At 39.7% G+C, this 18,150-nt stretch overlaps 1 non-coding gene across 1 annotated transcript; it reads left to right on the plus strand.

Annotated features, from left to right (window-relative positions):
- The first annotated feature begins 16,876 nt into the window (after positions 1-16,876).
- On the plus strand, positions 16,877-16,981 carry LOC120015806. Its single transcript, XR_005471823.1, has one exon. It is a non-coding gene; the product is annotated as a small nucleolar RNA R71 (small nucleolar RNA).
- Positions 16,982-18,150: the final 1,169 nt, after the last annotated feature.

Here is an 18,150-nt window from a genome sequence, read left to right on the forward strand (position 1 = left end):
TTCTGGTTTTTAATTGGAGTTTTCTTTCCAACTATTGCTTCCATATTCAACTCAAATAAATATTAATAAATTAATAATCACCAAACGGAAAATAATCGTTTAAAGAAAATTCTCCTTGTATAATTATTTTTTTTATTAAATGACCCAAAACAATTGTCCTTTATCAAGTTTATTGTTATATTTTGTTTAGTATCTTCTGTGTTAGATAGGAGATATCCAAACTCCGACTATTGAGAACAAGAGTATTGTGGTTATAGATGATGAAAATGTAGATATGCCAGGACTTGCTGTCAGTTCAAAAATTTTGATAATGTGTCACAACAAGTTTGATCTCTTAACCAAACAGACTGTGTGCTATTAGAGAACACAAAGCTGTTGGCTCGAGGTTTGTCTTCTGAAAAAAGACTTAAAATTCATGTAGTATCAATGTGAAGAAAAAAAAAAGCAAGAGACAAAAACTATCCTTCGGAATGAAAAGACTTCCTAATTGAGGGCAATGAAAAATAATACATTCTTGAAATGCATCAACAATTTCATCGAAAAGTGTTACCTCTTGAGATATAACAAGGCGTGCTTTACAAGCTAAATTAAAGATATAGCCATGGAGGATTTTATGGAAAGCAAAAGACAAATCTAAACTAGTTGGCACGAGCCATGCTAATAAAAAAGATAAGTGGTCTGAGTCATGCCTAAATAAGCAATAAAGAATTGAAGACGTTGGGTCAGTGATTAACGCGGGGTCCTTGTAGATTTCTCTTCTTTCTTCCTTTATAGTGCTCATGGTGATGTCTCTTTTTCTGTTTCCCTGGCACTTCCCTCACACAATCTGTCATGGGGAATCAAGGAAAATCACTTTCTTGTTGCTTGCTGGAGTGACTGGGTTAGTGGGCTTCATAACCACAACCTTCTCCTGAAAATGAGGACGATTATAACATTTCTCTGGTCGTTCTCCTTCTTCAAGGTGGATGTAGATATTCTAGGAAACCGTGATATCTTTCACCTCCTAATAGGCAGGCTTCATGCTTGATATCATGGAAACATGACTAAAAGTTGTCATTCTTCACCACGAAAAATCGTGGGAAAACGTCATCTTCCTTTAGGTGTAGGATGACCATGGAACAAAACTGTGTTTCTCTGCTGCGTTTCATCCAGAGAGCGATGGTCAAAGTGAGAAGACTATTCAGATATTGGAGGACATGCTTCGGGCATGTGTTATGGATTTCAGGGGTAGTGGGGAGGATCATATGCCTATGGTGGAGTTTGTATACAACAACTCCTACCAAAGTAGCATTGAAATGGCGTCGTATGAAGCTTTGTATGGGAGACCTTGTAGATCACCATTGTGTTGGGCGGAGATAGGAGAGACAGCATTATCAAGTCCAGACTTGGTGAAAGAGACACAAGAGAAGGTGGAGGGGATTCGAAAGCGGTTACTTAAGGCTCAAAGTAGGCAAAAGTCATATGCCGACCGAAGAAGAAGACCATTGGAGTTTGTGGTGGGCGATAAGGTATTCTTGAAAGCTGAGTCTACATAGGGGAATTCAGAGGTTTAGCAAGCAAGGGAAGCTAGCTCTGCGGTGTATTGGACCGTTTCAGATTTTAGAGTGGATTGGACCGATGGCATATCGGTTGGCTCTTCCTCCACGATTGTTCAAGGTTCATAACGTGTTTCATGTGTCAGTATTGAGGAAATATGAATCGGATCCATCACATGTGTTGGATTGGTCCGCTTTAAAGGTGGAAGAAGATGGGACGTATATTTTACAACCGTTGTGAATCTTGGATAGATAGGAAAAGGTTACGAGATCGAGTGTAATTCCATAAGTAAAAGTGTTATGGTTGCAGTAGGGGATGGAGGAAGTGACATGAGAGTTGGAGTCCAAGATGCGGGAAAAGTATCCCGATTTGTTTATATCCATGGGTACATGAGTAAATTTCGAGGGTAAAATTTTTATAAAGAAGGGATGATGTTATACCCCATCCCAAAAATAAAAATAAATAAAATATAGAATAATAAAACTAAAATGAATGAATGAGACTTAATTATGAAAAGAATAAAAGTTGTGGGGTGAAATTAGAATGTCATAAGGGTTTAAAGAATATTTGAATTAAAGCTAAGGTCAAATAAGTAATTGAACAAAAAAAAGTAATGAAAAAAAAATGGGTGAAGGTCTGCGCTTATTAAAAAAAAAAGAAGGGATTTGACCCCTTTTTGTGCACCTTCTCTTCACCACCTCCGACAGCCACTTTCGATGACATTCCGGTGAGTTTTCTGGCAGGCCAAGGTTCTCCAAAGTTGAAACTACAGCCACACTTCACTTGCTTAAAGAAAAGAGAAGGATTAAGGTAATTTTTAAACTTTGGGTTTGTAGGTTTAATGGGTTTTGAGAATTTAGATTCAATGAGAGTTTTCTTTATTCAATAACTCAAAATTAACTTCCCCAAACGAAGTCTCGCATTCGCAAATCACGATCACGTGAACAAATTAGCTTCCACAAATGGGGCTTCAAAAGGATCTAAGGAAAATAGAAGAGAAAGAATGACTTGATGAGAGATGGAAAACCCTATTATATAGAGTTCAGAGGAAGAGTCCCGTTTAGAGAATTAAAAGTTGCATTTATGAGAGTCTTTGAATGCATGGCGTGTTAACCACTCACCAAAGTAGAAGCTGAAATGCCAAAAGCAATATCATTATGATTATGAACCAAGTGTGTTGAAGAGGCACTTGAGAAGTAAATGAACAATATTGGAAAATGGTTCTAAGAGAAGATAGCATAGGAAAAGTCACAGTTGTAAATGCAGTTTAAAAAAGAAGAAATTGACTAATGAAGTGAAAGGATGAAAAACTTCCATCTTACAATATTAAGAAAAAGAAATAATTAATGGTCTAAAGACCGCTGGAGCTCTAGGATGTCTGCACGAAGCCTTTGCCAAGCACGAGTAATCGAGTCATTGTCAACAACTAGTTCAACTGAAGTGCTAGCCTCATTTAAAGCTCTAAATTCCTCTGTAAGTCTTGAAGTTGTCTCTAATTCTATGGTCAAGATCTGTTGTAAGTTTTCTTTCTCTTGATGGATGCTCTCAACTTCATGTTGGACATCATTCTGCTGAGTCTTCAGAAGCTCTAAGGCAGAATCTTTGACAGCGAGAGCGTCCAACAATCTCATGATAGTCTCCTGCTTAGCATTAATCGCATTGGATGAATGCAGCCTCTGAGCAGTAAATGACTCTGCCAAAGTTGTGGCAAGCTGAATCTGGCGATATTCCTTAATAAGAGCACGAATCTCTTGCACACCATTAGACATCAAAAGACGTGCACTCAGAGGAAGACTATTGAGTACAACAGTAGAAGGCATGGAAGACTCCATCAAGTCAAGCCACATGAAATTTTCAGGCAAAGCGGCCTAGGCAGGACTCATGTCGAGAAATGCAACATACATGGCCACAGTGTCATAAGCCTCATCATATTGATAGCTTTATTAGGAGTTAAATGAGAATTTAGGGGTGCGAATTACATCTGACTCCAGTTTGAAATCCAGCTCGAGGCATGACGCCTTAAAGATCCTTCGTCCTAGCCAAAAGAAACGGTTAGACCTATTTATTGAGAGAAAATTCGTGCATATATAATCTTACCAGTGAACCAGGAGAAGAAGTACTAGGACGAGTTTGGAATCTCTACAAAACATAAAAGGAGGCTATTAGCTTTTAAACATTAAATGCAGATCATGCAAAGCAGAAAAATACCTTATGACGGGCAATGCTGGTTGAATCATCTATAGGTCATTTACCATGCCTTAAAGGGCCAATCAAATAGCCAATGGATGAGTAGGAGACAGAGCTTCAAAAAAACCAAATTCAGAGGCCAAGCAAAGGTGGCCAAAAAAGAAGGAAACAAACGCTGCCTAGCCTCAGACCAAAAGGTCTCAAAGATAGAATGACGGGACAAGGAAGCAAGTATAGGAGGCAAAGCAGGAAACGAAGAAAAAAGAATGTCAGACTCAGAGGAAATAATAGTAAGCTCATTGAGAGTCAAACAAGAAAAACGATCAATAAAACGCAAGTTGCGGCCATAACCAATAATTTGCGCCAAACTAGAACAATTAAGTCGTAGTTTTCTAAGGTAGGATTAGAAGGAGGAAAAACAAAAAGGAGGATAATCATCTCCAACAAGAGGAAAAGGTGGCAAAGATTTAAGAGTAAAGAAATGAGTAAAAACATCCTGCAATGGGAGGTTAACAGGAGGCAAATAACTAAAAATGCTACCTGCGAGTTCGACATCATCTACATAACCAGGTATAGTACCAAAGAAAGGAAAATAGGCCCTTCGCCAAAGTTGGGCGATCTAGAGAAGGCCTGACCCAATTAAGTTCTGCCTAGAGCTTAGTTGTTTGAGCAAGATAGCCAATCCTCTATACAATGCAACCAAGACGAGGGAAGACAAATCAAAACAACGCTCATTGGCAATGTCATCGGCCAGAGGATAGTACCCCATTACAGATTCAGAAGCAGGTATGCATAAAACATACTTGCAGAGCCAGTAATAAATAAAGAGAGTTCGTTCAAACTTGGATGGCCTAATTGGGTTGTTGGAGAACCAACGCATAAGAAAACGATAGGAAGAGAAATTGAAAACTTTGGCATTCCATCTTTCATATTTAAAACGTGTATGGACCAAAATAGATTCACCCAATGGAGAAAGATGAGTAAGGGCGCCGAGATCACTTAATGTAATGGTCATAGGACCGACAGAGAAGACGAAAACATTGTATTCTGAAGACCAAAAAGACAGTGCTATAGGGAATAACACGGGATCATACGCAGGAGCGTGTAAAGAAACCTCCAAAAAATTCAAGATACTAGCGACCCTGAAACTCTGCTTTGTTGCCTCATCAACAATCAGACATTCGTACCATAAATGTAATACATTGTCCTCGACAGGCCATGTGCCAATGGCATTGGCATCATAAAGCCCAACAAAAGAAGACGGCTCGGTAAAAGGCAAGGGCTATGAAGAAGGAAATAGTCGAGTTGAATTCAAAGAGTATAAGACGCCTAAGAGTGTAAAGGCATAACCTAAAAACCTATTGATCCTTGAAGAAAAGACAAGATTGCCAGTAATGAAAGGGTATTGCAGCAATTCAAGGAATCTCTCAAAGGTTAAGAATGAAGGTGAAGATGAAGAAGTCATGGTGAGAAACTTAAGCAAGAAGCAGGAAAAAAGACCAAGGGTAAAATAATGGATAATGGGTAAAAAGCCTGCTTTTATCGATTAAAGAAGTTACCTACATAGTAGTAACCGTCTAAGTAGTGATACACATGGCAGAAGAAGATATGAGAAGAATGTGGTCATTATGCCCTACATCTCACGCCCTTAAAACAAAGTGGGACACAAATTTCCCCATGACGGCGCAATAAAACCTATGATAAAGAGGTTACATAAGCAAACAGAGCATTTAAATAGGAGTCAATTGAGAAAAGAAAGGCAGAATTCTAACGAAATACGTTAGAAAGAAACGTGAAAGTTAAAGATAATTAGTGGAAAGTCATCATTTAGTGATTTAAAATAAAAATCAACAATGTCCAACTGGACGAGTATTACACTTAAAATAATGTCATCATATGAAACAAAATTGAACGAATACGTTCAATAAGTAAAAAAAAATCATAACAGGGGTTCGCCTTCGGCTGTCTTGATTCGTTCTGCAATAGTCTTCAAATTATTCCACGAATCAAGAATGTCTTGTTCCTCCTCACCCAAGATGGCCAAATCAGCACTCAAATCGATTCGGCCAAGATACTCCAATTCTGAAAGAACCTTTTCAATCTCTTTTTTCTCCTCCTTCAAACTCTGGATTTGGACAACTTTTGTTTTCCTAAGACCATCTAACTTCTGCTATAGTTCTTACATTTGCCTCTCACATTCCAAAATTTTGGAATTGTTTGCTTGCACCACTTCAATATATCTTTGAAGGTTGCCTTCATGAGCACGGAGAGCAATGATCAAATCCATATGAGTAGATGCAGCCAATTTGGTTGACCGAAAGGTAGTTTGTTGCTCGTTGTACCGTTTAACAAGAGCATACAACTCACTACCTATGCCCCGAAGAATGGTTATGTCGCTAATGGAAGCTTCATAACACTAGATGAAATTTGGGCAAACACGGTCGAGACTACATCCACCTTATTCAAGTTTTCTAGCATTCCATCTTGGTATAAAGGAAGGTCCAGAAAAGCTAGCAAAGAGTTCATGGCCTGAATTATGTCTTCCCGGCTAATAGCGCTAGCCAAACATTTGAGGAGGATGAAGGTTGAGGAGACCTGATCTTATCTATCTTTGAAAAAAGATCAGTAAGAGAGGCCAATATAGAAGAATTGTCCTGAAAAAAGAAAAATAATCAAGGAGGAAAGCGGTTACAAAAGTAAGCATAGGCTAATACAAGTGCCTTTAAAAATCAGAATAAGAATTCAATAGAGCCACCCAAACCTCAGAATCTTGGACGTTGGTGAAATGGTTGAAGGAGGTGATGGAATGGCCTCAACATTTATCTATGCAACTACATCCTGTATAATAAGCTAGGACACTATTAATGATTATGGCCCATCAATAAATGGACAGGATGTAAGTCATGACACTACAAATACCTCAGGGTCCTAGGCTATTGATGTGAATTATTCGCAAGCGGACAAGTCGCACAAGTAATAAAGAGTGAATAGAGTATCGTTCCCATGAGGATATTTTGGCAATTTCAATTCAATGACAATCTAAGTAATTAACACACTAAAATGGCAAAGCGAATTGTTGATTGGGTTTTATCTAATGCTAAAGAAGTATTTAAAAGGCTACTAAGTAAATGACAAATTGAGTGATTAACAAAGCAACAAACAAGAAATTTTGTTTTCAAGAAAAGTAAACACTAGGGTTCCTAACTTCACCACTTCTTATCCGATTGAACTTCATTGATTCATTAATTCTCACTTCTCAATTTAATTATTGACAATCAATTTCCCAAACTATTCAATGTTCTATTCCTAGATACACTGAAAGTATTTTCAATAGAATCCCTGTTATTCCTAACATTCGGATTCATATCAAAAATCCCTTAAGAATAATTGAAATCAATTAATGATTGCATAAGTCATAAACCTATATTCCTATGGTTCATGCAACCTATGTTTTCTATGGATTCTTGCAACCCTAGGTTTATCCTTCCGGTCTCAACCTAGGCTAAAAATCATTCAAATGGTGATCAAGCATTTGAAAGCAATAAGCATATCCACAGAAAATCAACAACATAAAAAGAGATTCAAGAACAATAAACCGATTTCATTCAATCTTTAAAGAAAGGTTCCATTAGGACCCCTAGTTAGAGGATTAGTTCCTCATAACTAAGGAATACAACACAAAATCCAAAATGGCAGTCATTAAGTACAAGAACAAAGAAGAAATGAAGGAAAACCCATTAATCCCCTTGCGCTTGCGTTGATGGCTGCTGTAGAGAAACCTCCCAAAACCCTTGGTTTTGCTCCAAAAGTGAAAAGTCCCTAAAACCCTAAAATCCTAAGCTTTTATACTCCTAACAACCCTCAAGTCGTTTTTCTAACAAGTCTGTGTCGTTTTGAATTGGACCCACTTGGGTTTAGGATAAGTTCGGGCAATTAAAAGTCTTCAGAGTCGTTTCGCGATTCTGGCCGATCGATCGGAATATGGTCTGATCGATCGAAATTTCTCTTTGTCTCTTCTCTGCTGCAAGGCTGTCCGATCGATCGGACAATGGGCCGATCGATCGGATTTCTTCTCTGGCTCCAATTTTTGACTCTTTCTCTCCAATTCGCTCATTTTCTTCCATATTCGCCCTTGCACCTGAAATGCACAATTAATCACTCTTTAGGTAGAATTATTTCCAAAATGACTCTAAACAATATAAGATTTCATGTAAAAGGATGTACAATTATATGTATATAATTGGCACATCAAACACCACCACACTTAATCTTTGCTCGTCCTCGAGTAACTCTAGAATCAAGAAGGAAAGGAATTTTATAACTTTCCCACAATCTTAGGACTGAAAGTAGCTCAAAGGCAGAGGAGAATCATCAACAAAATTGTAGCTCAGTGATCTTTTATTAAATGTCAAGTAGCCTTAGGATCATATATTAAACTCAAACAGAAAACACATCATATTACAAAGCTCTTAGCTTCAACTTCAAGCTTCACAGATATTCACTCACAAGCAAAATCGCACTGAAGTGGCTAAGTGTTTCTCTCAAGTGCATGTGGGCGGAATAATGTAAACAAGAACTCAGAATTCCCACAAGCAATAATTCAATGGAAGCTCAAGAAACAAATGAAATGATCTCATGAATGGATGCCACTTAACCAAGCAATTGACCTACATCCTTATTCACCAACTTGTGTTCAAATCCAAAGCATTCTCAAAATCAAGTGGGACTTTTTAAGCTTGTAAAGTAGGGTGAAGGCTAGATGAGAAGGGCAAAGGGTACAAACTTTTGAATAAGTGGAGAACTATTATATATAGAAATGTCATTCAAACTTCCTCACTACTTCACTATTTTTCCATTCCTCCATCATTTCCTTTCCTTCACAATCAATTTCACAATATAAGATCACATGCAAATGCACTTTTATTTCATTTTCATCAGTTTTTTTTTTTTTGGTTCAAGAACAATTGCATGCTCATTTTTCCAATTTTCTATCAGTCAACAACCCACATTTCTTCCAAAAAAAAAACCATAACATACATCCACACTCCCTCAATGACCAAAAAAATTCGGCATATACCATCCCAATTTCTCATTTAAAATAAACAATTCTTTCTCCACAATAATAAGAAGAAGGGAAAATGGCTATGAACAAAAGGCTAGTGTTTGGCTTCAAATAAGGGTGCAATGGATAACATGTATAAGATATGGTGAGAAAGGTATTTATCGATCCAAAAATGGCCTTACTCTCATATTTTAAGAACACTATTGAATTTCCCACACGAAAGTGATTCGGATGTAATGTCATGTAATGAGTACTTAGCAAGCAACCAAGATGAAAGATAATGAGATCAAGCAAATATCATAGTGAGCGGAACAAAAACAATAGAGTTGATTTGCATCACTCATTGAGAAACGAATGGCTCAAAACTCACATTGGTTCAAGTCTCCACAAGTTGCTAAGTAATGGATGTGCAACTACCGAAAAGTTTTCAATTTGATCCTTTGGCCACAAGTTTTTGAAAAGCAACAATATCAATTTCTAAGCCACAATTCATCAATTCATCTCCAATGCAATGAACACATCAATAGTAAGCATCATAGAAGGGGAAAGCAACACTAAAATTTTATAAGAAAAATTACACTAGCATAAAATTCAAGAGTTCCAAAGGAAAAGAAAACACAATAAAAGGAAAACACAATCTAATGAAAAGTTTCATTCCCACCCCCATACTTGATGTGAACACTGTCCTCAGTGTTTCAAACTATAAATACACAGTAGGGGAGAGAGGAACAAAACAACCTGGGTGATCTCAGAAAGAACGGCGTCGGGATGGAAGAGAAGCACTGGAAGGCCCAGCAGTAGCAGGCGTAGGAGCAGGAGTAGCTGGTGTTGAAGTAGACTGCATGGACAGCTGGCACAAAAGATCTATCATCTCAGACTGCTGAGCACGAATAGCAGACAGCTGATCATGAGTCTCTATCTGAAATAACTCAATGGCATCCAAGCGCTCCTCAGTAGAACGAGCAGGAGGGGGATCAGCAGGGCTGAATGGAGCACTGGGATCCACCGGCTCAGCATCAGTATCAGTAGCCTGGGGAAGATGACTTGTTCGTAGATTCCAGTTCGCTTGGGAGAGCCAAGAAACAAGAGGAACAGTATCACCAATGTCTGGTAGCTGGTGGCCCAAATGACAGAGTAGACAAGTGATCAACCGGGGAAAGAATAACCGCATCTTCTTCCCTTCACGCACCTCCGTTACGCATTGCAGCATGGCGCGTACAAAATAAAATCCCACATCAAACCAGCACTCCTGATGGAAGTAATAAAGTAACTCCAAGGCTGGGCCGTGCCTCCCAGATTTATGGCCATGTGGCCATAGATTCTTCTTCACCATGCTGTCAATAACCCAGAGGCGGGATAGAATAGACCCGTGTGTAGCAGCATGCCTGTTCTTCTGACGGACCGTCGGGTCGGGAACCAAGGTGTGGAACATAGTAGTGTGGTCCACCTCCACTGGAGGTCCTACTAAAAGATCCTTAGAGTAAGCAGCTGGATAGCCGAGAGAAACACAAATATCCGCGGTAGTGAAGGTATATGAAATGGCTCCTTTATCAACTTTAGGCACCCTCACTGTATAGCGGGTGGGACCATCCTCCCCCTCAACTGTATCAACCTCGCGTAGAGTACGGTAGAAAGCACGTACTAAGTCTAAATAAACATCAATCATGAGATGGTTGAAGTTCCATAAAAAACTCAACCGGGCGCGATGTAAATATGCCTTGGCCCACGAGTTCAGCGGCTGGATCATAATAGGGTCGTCTATCCTCCAATCAGGCTCAATACGAGTGGAGGCAAAATTATCTTCAGAAGGTCGAGGGCGAGGAGGTGCCAGAGTTTTCTTCTTAGCGCCCCGCGCTCGCTTGGGTGAAGGTGGTGGTGTAGTAGAACCGGATGACTCATCTGTCTTGCATCGACCCATTCTGTAAAAGACAAGGGCAAATGAAAGCCTAACTCAAAAATATAGAAAACACAAAGACAACAAGGTCTGACACATTTAGCATGTTCAAGTCCCCACAAGCACCCATTCCAAAATAGATTTAGCACTCAAATGAACCCCACACCTAAATTTTCAAGACATAACCCAACCCAATATCTCACACAATAGCATTTTGGCACAAAGATCAACAATTGGCAAATAAGCACCAAAATCACGCAATGCACGACCCAACACGATCTATATGTATATAATGGGACTATGGATGCGAGCATACAGAGAAAAGCACTTGAAATTGCAATTTCAAACCAAGAAAGTTGGGTGAGGCATTTTATGAAACATTTTGTGCATGATAATGAGAACGTGAGTGCGGGCACATTGCAACAGTGATATAACAGTTCAAATTGGCAAGAAAACAATCACACATGTTAATAACACACAATAGAGTTGAAAGGTGATAGTTCAAAGCACTCAAGCTTGGGTGTGACATTTCATCGAACACTTAGTGTGCGCATTTGAAACAGCTCAAGAAACGAATGCAAAATTTCTATGGCTTTGCTTGTACTGTAAAAGAATGGATCCCAGAACCCAAAGGAAACAAATCACACACTTCTAAGCCATATTTTATGTAGTCACACCCTCCAATTCCATACAAAGCAGCCTAGGCAGCATACAATCTCAAAACTGAAAATCTAAGATGAGGAGCAGAGGCATAGCTGGGATGGATGTTGGTTGAAATGAAGAACTTGAACTGTTGCAAGTGGAATTGAAAGAAAAAGTGTAGAGAAATGGGTGAGGGATTACCGGTTTTTCGCGAGAGATGAGAAGAGAGAGAGAACTAAAAAAGAAGAGTGGGGGTGCTGCACGGGTTGGGTTCTTTTTAAAAACCCTGACCCACGCATCCAATCGATCGACATTTCCCCGATCGATCGGATTTAGCCTCTGTCCAATGTCAACTTACCTGTTCCGATTGATCGGGTTTCAGGACCGATCGATCGGTTTTTACCTCTGTCCATTTGTTCACACAACTGTATATCCTGCACCAAAACACTTCAAAACCAACCCAGACAGTTTTCAAAACAAGCAAAACATATATATACATCACAATAAAGCAAGGTAAAAGAGAATAGGGAACGAAGTTACCCGGTTGGGTTGCCTCCCAACAAGCGCCTAGTTTATAGTCGATGGCCCGACTCTTGCTTGCTCATTGTTGTGGATCGTGGAGAGGAAGAGTGACCTTCCTTCCAGAAAATTCAGCTTCATAGTAGGGCTCCAATCTCTGTCCATTCACCTTGAATGAAGTTCCCATTGTTCCATGCTTTATCTCAATGGCTCCGTGAGGAAACACTACGGTAACTAGAAAAGGACCTGACCACCTTGATTTGAGCTTGCCCGGAAATAGACGGAGTCTTGAATTGAATAACAGCACTTGTTGCCCCACCTTGAACTCCTTCCGAACAATATGACTATCATGCCATTTCTTGGTCCGCTCCTTATAGATTTTTGCATTCTCATAGGCATCAAGGCGGATTTCATCAAGCTCATTCAATTGCAGAATCCATTGCTCTCCCGCACTAGCCATGTCAAAATTCAGAAATTTAATAGCCCAAAAGGCTTTGTGCTCCAACTCAACCGGGAGATGACAAGCTTTCCCAAACACCAAGCGGAAAGGAGACATGCCAATAGGAGTTTTGAAAGCCGTACGGTAAGCCCACAAGGCATCATCTAGCTTCAAAGACCAATCTTTCCTTGATGCATTCACCGTTTTTTCAAGAATTTTCTTCAACTCTCTATTAGAAATCTCCACTTGGCCACTTGTTTGAGGATGGTAGGGAGTTGCCACCTTGTGAGTAATGCCATATTTAGCAAGCAAGGAATTAAATTGCCGGTTGCAAAAATGGGTACCCCCATCACTAATAATCGCCCTTGGGGTACCAAATCTTATAAAAATATTCTTCTTCAAGAACTTCAAAACCCCTTTTGAATCATTGGTGGGTAACGCCATGGCCTCCACCCATTTGGAGACATAGTCAATCGCCACAAGGATGTAGTAATTTCCCAAAGAATTAGGGAATGGCCCCATAAAATCTATACCCCACACATCAAAAAGCTCCACTTCGAGGATATTGGTTAAGGGCATTTGATTTCGATTTGAAATGTTCCCCGTACGTTGACATTCATCACAAGCAAGAACAAATGAATGGGCATCCTTAAACAAAGTAGGCCAATAGAAACCGATTTGCAAGACTTTAGCAGCCGTCTTGTTACCTCCAAAATGACCACCACATGGAAATGGGTGGTAGTGTCTCAAGATACTAACCATCTCTTCCTCCGGAACACACCGACGAATAACTTGATCCGCACATTGCTTCCACAAGAAATGCTCCTCCCAATAATAGAACCGAACAAGATAAAGGAATCTCTTTCTTTGATTATGAGATAAGTCCGGAGGAAGGATCTCCTTGGCCAAATAATTTACAAAATCAGCATACCAAGGAGTTGTAGAGGAATGAATAGCAAACAATTGTTCATCCGAAAATGTTTCTTTAATAGGAATATTGGCATCTTCCTGGCCCTCCAATAATCTAGACAAATGGTTCGCCACCACATTCTCGGAGCCCTTTTTGTCTCAAATTTCCAAGTCAAATTCTTGTAAAAGAAGAATCCATCGAATCAACCTTGGCTTGGCTTCCTTTTTCGTCAATAAGTAACGCAAGGCTCCATGATTGGTATACACAATGACTTTGGAGCCAATCAAGTATGATCGGAACTTGTCAAGAGCAAAGACAACCGCTAAAAGCTCTTTCTCTGTTGTTGTGTAGTTAAGTTGAGCATCATTGAGAGTACGACTAGCATAGTAAATAACATACAAAATTTTATTCTTCCTTTGACCAAGAACCGCTCCCATAGCATAATCACTAGCATCACACATGAGCTCAAATGGGATGTTCCAATTCGGAGAAGTGATAATATGGGCTGTAGTAAGCCTTTCCTTGAGAGTGTTATAAGCTTCCAAGCACTCCTTTGTGAAATGAAACTTCACATCTTTCAATAATAATTCACACAAAGGCTTTGTGATTTTGGAAAAATCCTTGATGAAGCGCCTATAGAAGCCCGCATGCCCCAAGAAACTTCTCACCTCTTTAATCGAAGTTGGTGGAGGGAGTTTCTCAATAAGTTCAATCTTAGCTCTATCCACTTCAATGCCCTTTTGTGAAATTCGATGCCCCAAGACTATCCCTTCTTGCACCATGAAATGGCATTTCTCCCAATTAAGCACTAAATTAGTCTCTTCACATATTTGAAGTACCATAGATAAATTTTTCAAGCAAGAGTCAAATGATGAGCCAAAAACAGAAAAATCATCCATGAATACCTCAATTGTGTGCTCCACCATATCACTGAAAGTACTCATCATACACCGTTGAAAAGTGACCGGTGCATTGCATATGCCGAATGGCATCCTTTTATAAGCAAAAGTGTCAAAAGGACAAGTGAAAGTAGTTTTTTCTTGGTCTTCCGGAGTAATGGGGATTTGATTGTACCCCGAATAACCATCCAAGAAACAATAATAAGAATGCCCCGCAAGCCTCTCTAGCATTTGATCAATAAAGGGCAAAGGAAAATGATCCTTCCTAGTGGCATTGTTGAGCTTCCTATAATCAATGCAAACTCTCTTTATCCGGTAGTAGTCCGGGTGGGAATCAATTCATTCTTCTCATTTTTCACCACCGTGATTCCACCCTTTTTGGGAACAACTTGCACCGGACTTACCCAAGAACTATCCGAAATAGGGTAAATAATTCCTGCATCAAGAAGTTTTAAAATTTCAGCTTTCTCACCTCTTTCATATTAGGATTTAGTCGGCGTTGATGTTCTACCAAAGACTTGTAGTCATCCTCCATTAAGATATGATGCATGCACATAGTGGGGCTAATTCCCCTAATATCCGCTATTGTCCACCTCAAAACCATTTTGTGCTCCCTCAATACTCTTAAGAGCTTGTCCTCTTCCTCCATGTTCAAATTCGAAGAGATAATAACCGGCAAAGTATTAGAGTTACCCAAGTAAACATACCGAAGATGAGACGGAAGAGGTTTCAAAGTAAGTGTTGGAGCTTCCACAATACTTGGTTGTGGTTTAGAAGGCAAGACACCAAGAGGCTCAAATTTCTGGTACCTTCTTGGTTTAGAATCTTTCATAGATTCTAAACAATTCATGAATTCCACCACATCATCATCACCACATTCTAGAGCATCCTCATTCACCAAGCAAGCCTCAAGAGGATCTTTGCAAGAAGTTATGGCATAAGTGTGAGCCAATATATGATCCACCGTGTCTATCCGAAAACAAGATTCCCCATCTTCCGGATACTTGGTGGTTTCGAGCACTTTGAATGTGACTTGCTCATCCACAATCCTAAACACCAAAGTTCCTTTTTCCACATCAATGAGAGTTCTCCCCGTACGCAAGAAAGGTCGCCCCAAAATAATTGGAGTATTAACATTTTCCTCCATATCAAGAATTACAAAATCCACTGGAAAAACCAATTTGTCCACCTTGACAAGAACATCCTCAATGATACCACGGGGATATTTAACAGATCGATCCGCCATGACAAGAGACATTGTAGTAGGGCTGATTTCATGCAAACCAATGAGCTTGACTATTGATAGCGGCATCAAATTGATACTAGCTCCCAAATCACATAGCGCCCTTTCAATCACCGTACCACCAATGGTGCAAGGAATGGTGAAACTTCCTGGATCTTTTTTCTTAATTGGAAGCTTTTGCTACACTATGGCACTACACTCCTCCGTCAATTGGACACTCTCATAGTCCTTCAACCTCCGCTTCTTAGAAAGAATTTCCTTCATAAACTTTGCATAGCTAGGCATTTACTCTAAAGCCTCTGCGAAAGGTATGTTTATCTGCAATTTCTTGAACACCTCAAGGAATTTTGAGAATTGAGACTCCTTCTTGGTGTTTTTCAATCTTTGTGGAAAAGGAATTGGAGGTACATATGCCTTAACTGGAGGTGTTGGTAGTGAACTATCAGGCCATTCCAATTCAACTGCATACCGGGGTTGCACATCCTTGCTCTTCTGCATTTTTTCAACATTTTCAGCCTGACCTGTAGTGGTCCAATCGATCGGAATTGGGGCCGATCGATCAGATTTTGGTTTTGTCCCATTTTTAATTTCTGCTGGAATAGGGGGTCGATCGATCGGTCTTGAGGTCCGATCGATCGGAGATGGATTCTTTGACTCCTCAGCTGCATTTTCCTGCAATTTTGCATCTTTCAATTTTTTCGCTTTTTCATCATCTAGATCAGCAGCAGTTTTCACTAGATTCTCATTCCGTAGAGTAATAGCATAACAATGATCTTTCCCTTTCGGATTCACTTCCGTTTGGCTAGGAAGTCCCCCTTTTGCTCTAGAAGATAAAGCATTAGCTAGTTGCCCCACTTGTATCTCAAAATTTCTAATGGAAGCCCCTTGATTCTGGATCAATGATGCTTGAGTTTGTAATGCAGAATCGGTCTTGCTAATGAAGTTGTTTGTGTTGTTGGCTAATGCCTCCATACTCCCAGCCATCTTAGCAAACATTTCATCAATGTCCTTCTTCTTCTCTTGGGGCTGAATTTGTTGAGGAGGAGGTTTTGCACATTTTGAGTGTTGCTCCAAGAAAAATTTGGATGATTCCTAAATCCCGGATTGTAGAAATTTGAGTATGGATAATTTCTTGGCCGATTGTAGTGCCCACCTCCAATAGCATTAGCTTGCTCTCTTTGAGAAGAAGATGCATTAGTAATCAAACATTCTCCAGTTTAATGGCTAGCACCACAATAATCACAAGATACGAAAGGCATTCCTTGAACCGCATGCACTCCTTGAGGATAATTCACCGTCAAAGTATCAATCTTTTTAGCCATAGCGGCCAAGGCGGACATCACATCGGCATCTCTTGAATTGCCTTGCCTTTGTGGTAGCCGCTCCGTAGGCCAAGAAGTATTCGTCTTTGCAACTTTCTCAAGTAAATTTCGAGCATCCTCTTGAGATTTGGTCATAAAAGAACCACCCGCGGCTGCGTCTAACATTTGCCTCGTTGACATACTCAATCCGGAATAAAAGGCTTGATAAACAATCCACTCCGCAAGTCCATGATTCGGACAACTCCTCAAGATCGCTTTGAACCTTTCCCATGCTTCATGGAAGGATTCAAGATCAAATTGGGAAAAAGTCATGATATCATTCCGGATTTGAACCGCTTTCGCCTGAGGGAAAAATTTAGATAGAAATTGTTCTGAAAGCTCCTCCCATGTAGTGATGGAGTTGGGAGGGAGTGACATCAACCATGCTTTAGCTTTATCCCTCAATGAGAATGGGAATATGCTCAAGAGAATTGCATCACGTGAAGCACCATGAATATCAAATGTAGCGCAAATGTCCAAGAATGAAGCAATGTGCACATTTGGCTCTTCATGAGGAAAGCCATGGAACACAACGGAGTTGGAGATCATGGTGATAATAGCCGGCTTGATCTCAAAGTGAGTGGAGTTGATAGGTGGAGCACATTCCTCCAAAGAACGAGGGTCAACTTGCCGTGGTGGTCCATCCACCTCATTGGCCCCATTTCCACCATTTCTATTATGAACACCTCCACCATTATCATTTCTTTCATTCAAACCATTTCCACCATTGGCCCCCGCACCATTCCTTCCTTCCAAATTGTCTCCCATGCCTTCGACTTGGTTATTATGTTGCTCCCGTCTAAGCATACGAAAAGTTCTTTCCATCTTCGGATCCAAACCAATCACATTCGAGCTAAGAGCACGTCTTTCTAAGCTCATACAAGAGAAAGAATTTCTGGAGACAATTAAAAACCAAATTAGCACAAAAATAACCTAAATTGGCACAAAAATAAAATTGCCTCAATCCCCGGCAACGGCGCCAAAAACTTGATGTGAATTATTCGCAAGCGGACAAGTCGCACAAGTAATAAAGAGTGAATAGAGTATCGTTCCCACGAGGATATTTTGTCAATTTCAATTCAATGACAATCTAAGTAATTAACACACTAAAATGACAAAGCGAATTGTTGATTGGGTTTTATCTAATGCTAAACAAGTAATTAAAAGGTTACTAAGTAAATGACAAATTGAGTGATTAACAAAGCAACAAACAAGAAATTTTGTTTTCAAGAAAAGTAAACACTAGGGTTCCTAACTTCACCACTTCTTATCCGATTGAACTCCATTGATTCATTAATTCTCACTTCTCAATTTAATTGTTGACAATCGATTTCCCAAACTATTCAATGTTCTATTCCTAGATACACCGAAAGTATTTTCAATAGAATCCCTGTTATTCCTAACATTCGGATTCATATCAAAAATCCATTAAGAATAATGGAAATCAATTAATGATTG

The sequence above is a fragment of the Tripterygium wilfordii genome, chromosome 14 (assembly GCF_013401445.1).
Source record: "Tripterygium wilfordii isolate XIE 37 chromosome 14, ASM1340144v1, whole genome shotgun sequence".
NCBI classification, from domain to species: Eukaryota; Viridiplantae; Streptophyta; class Magnoliopsida; order Celastrales; family Celastraceae; genus Tripterygium; species Tripterygium wilfordii.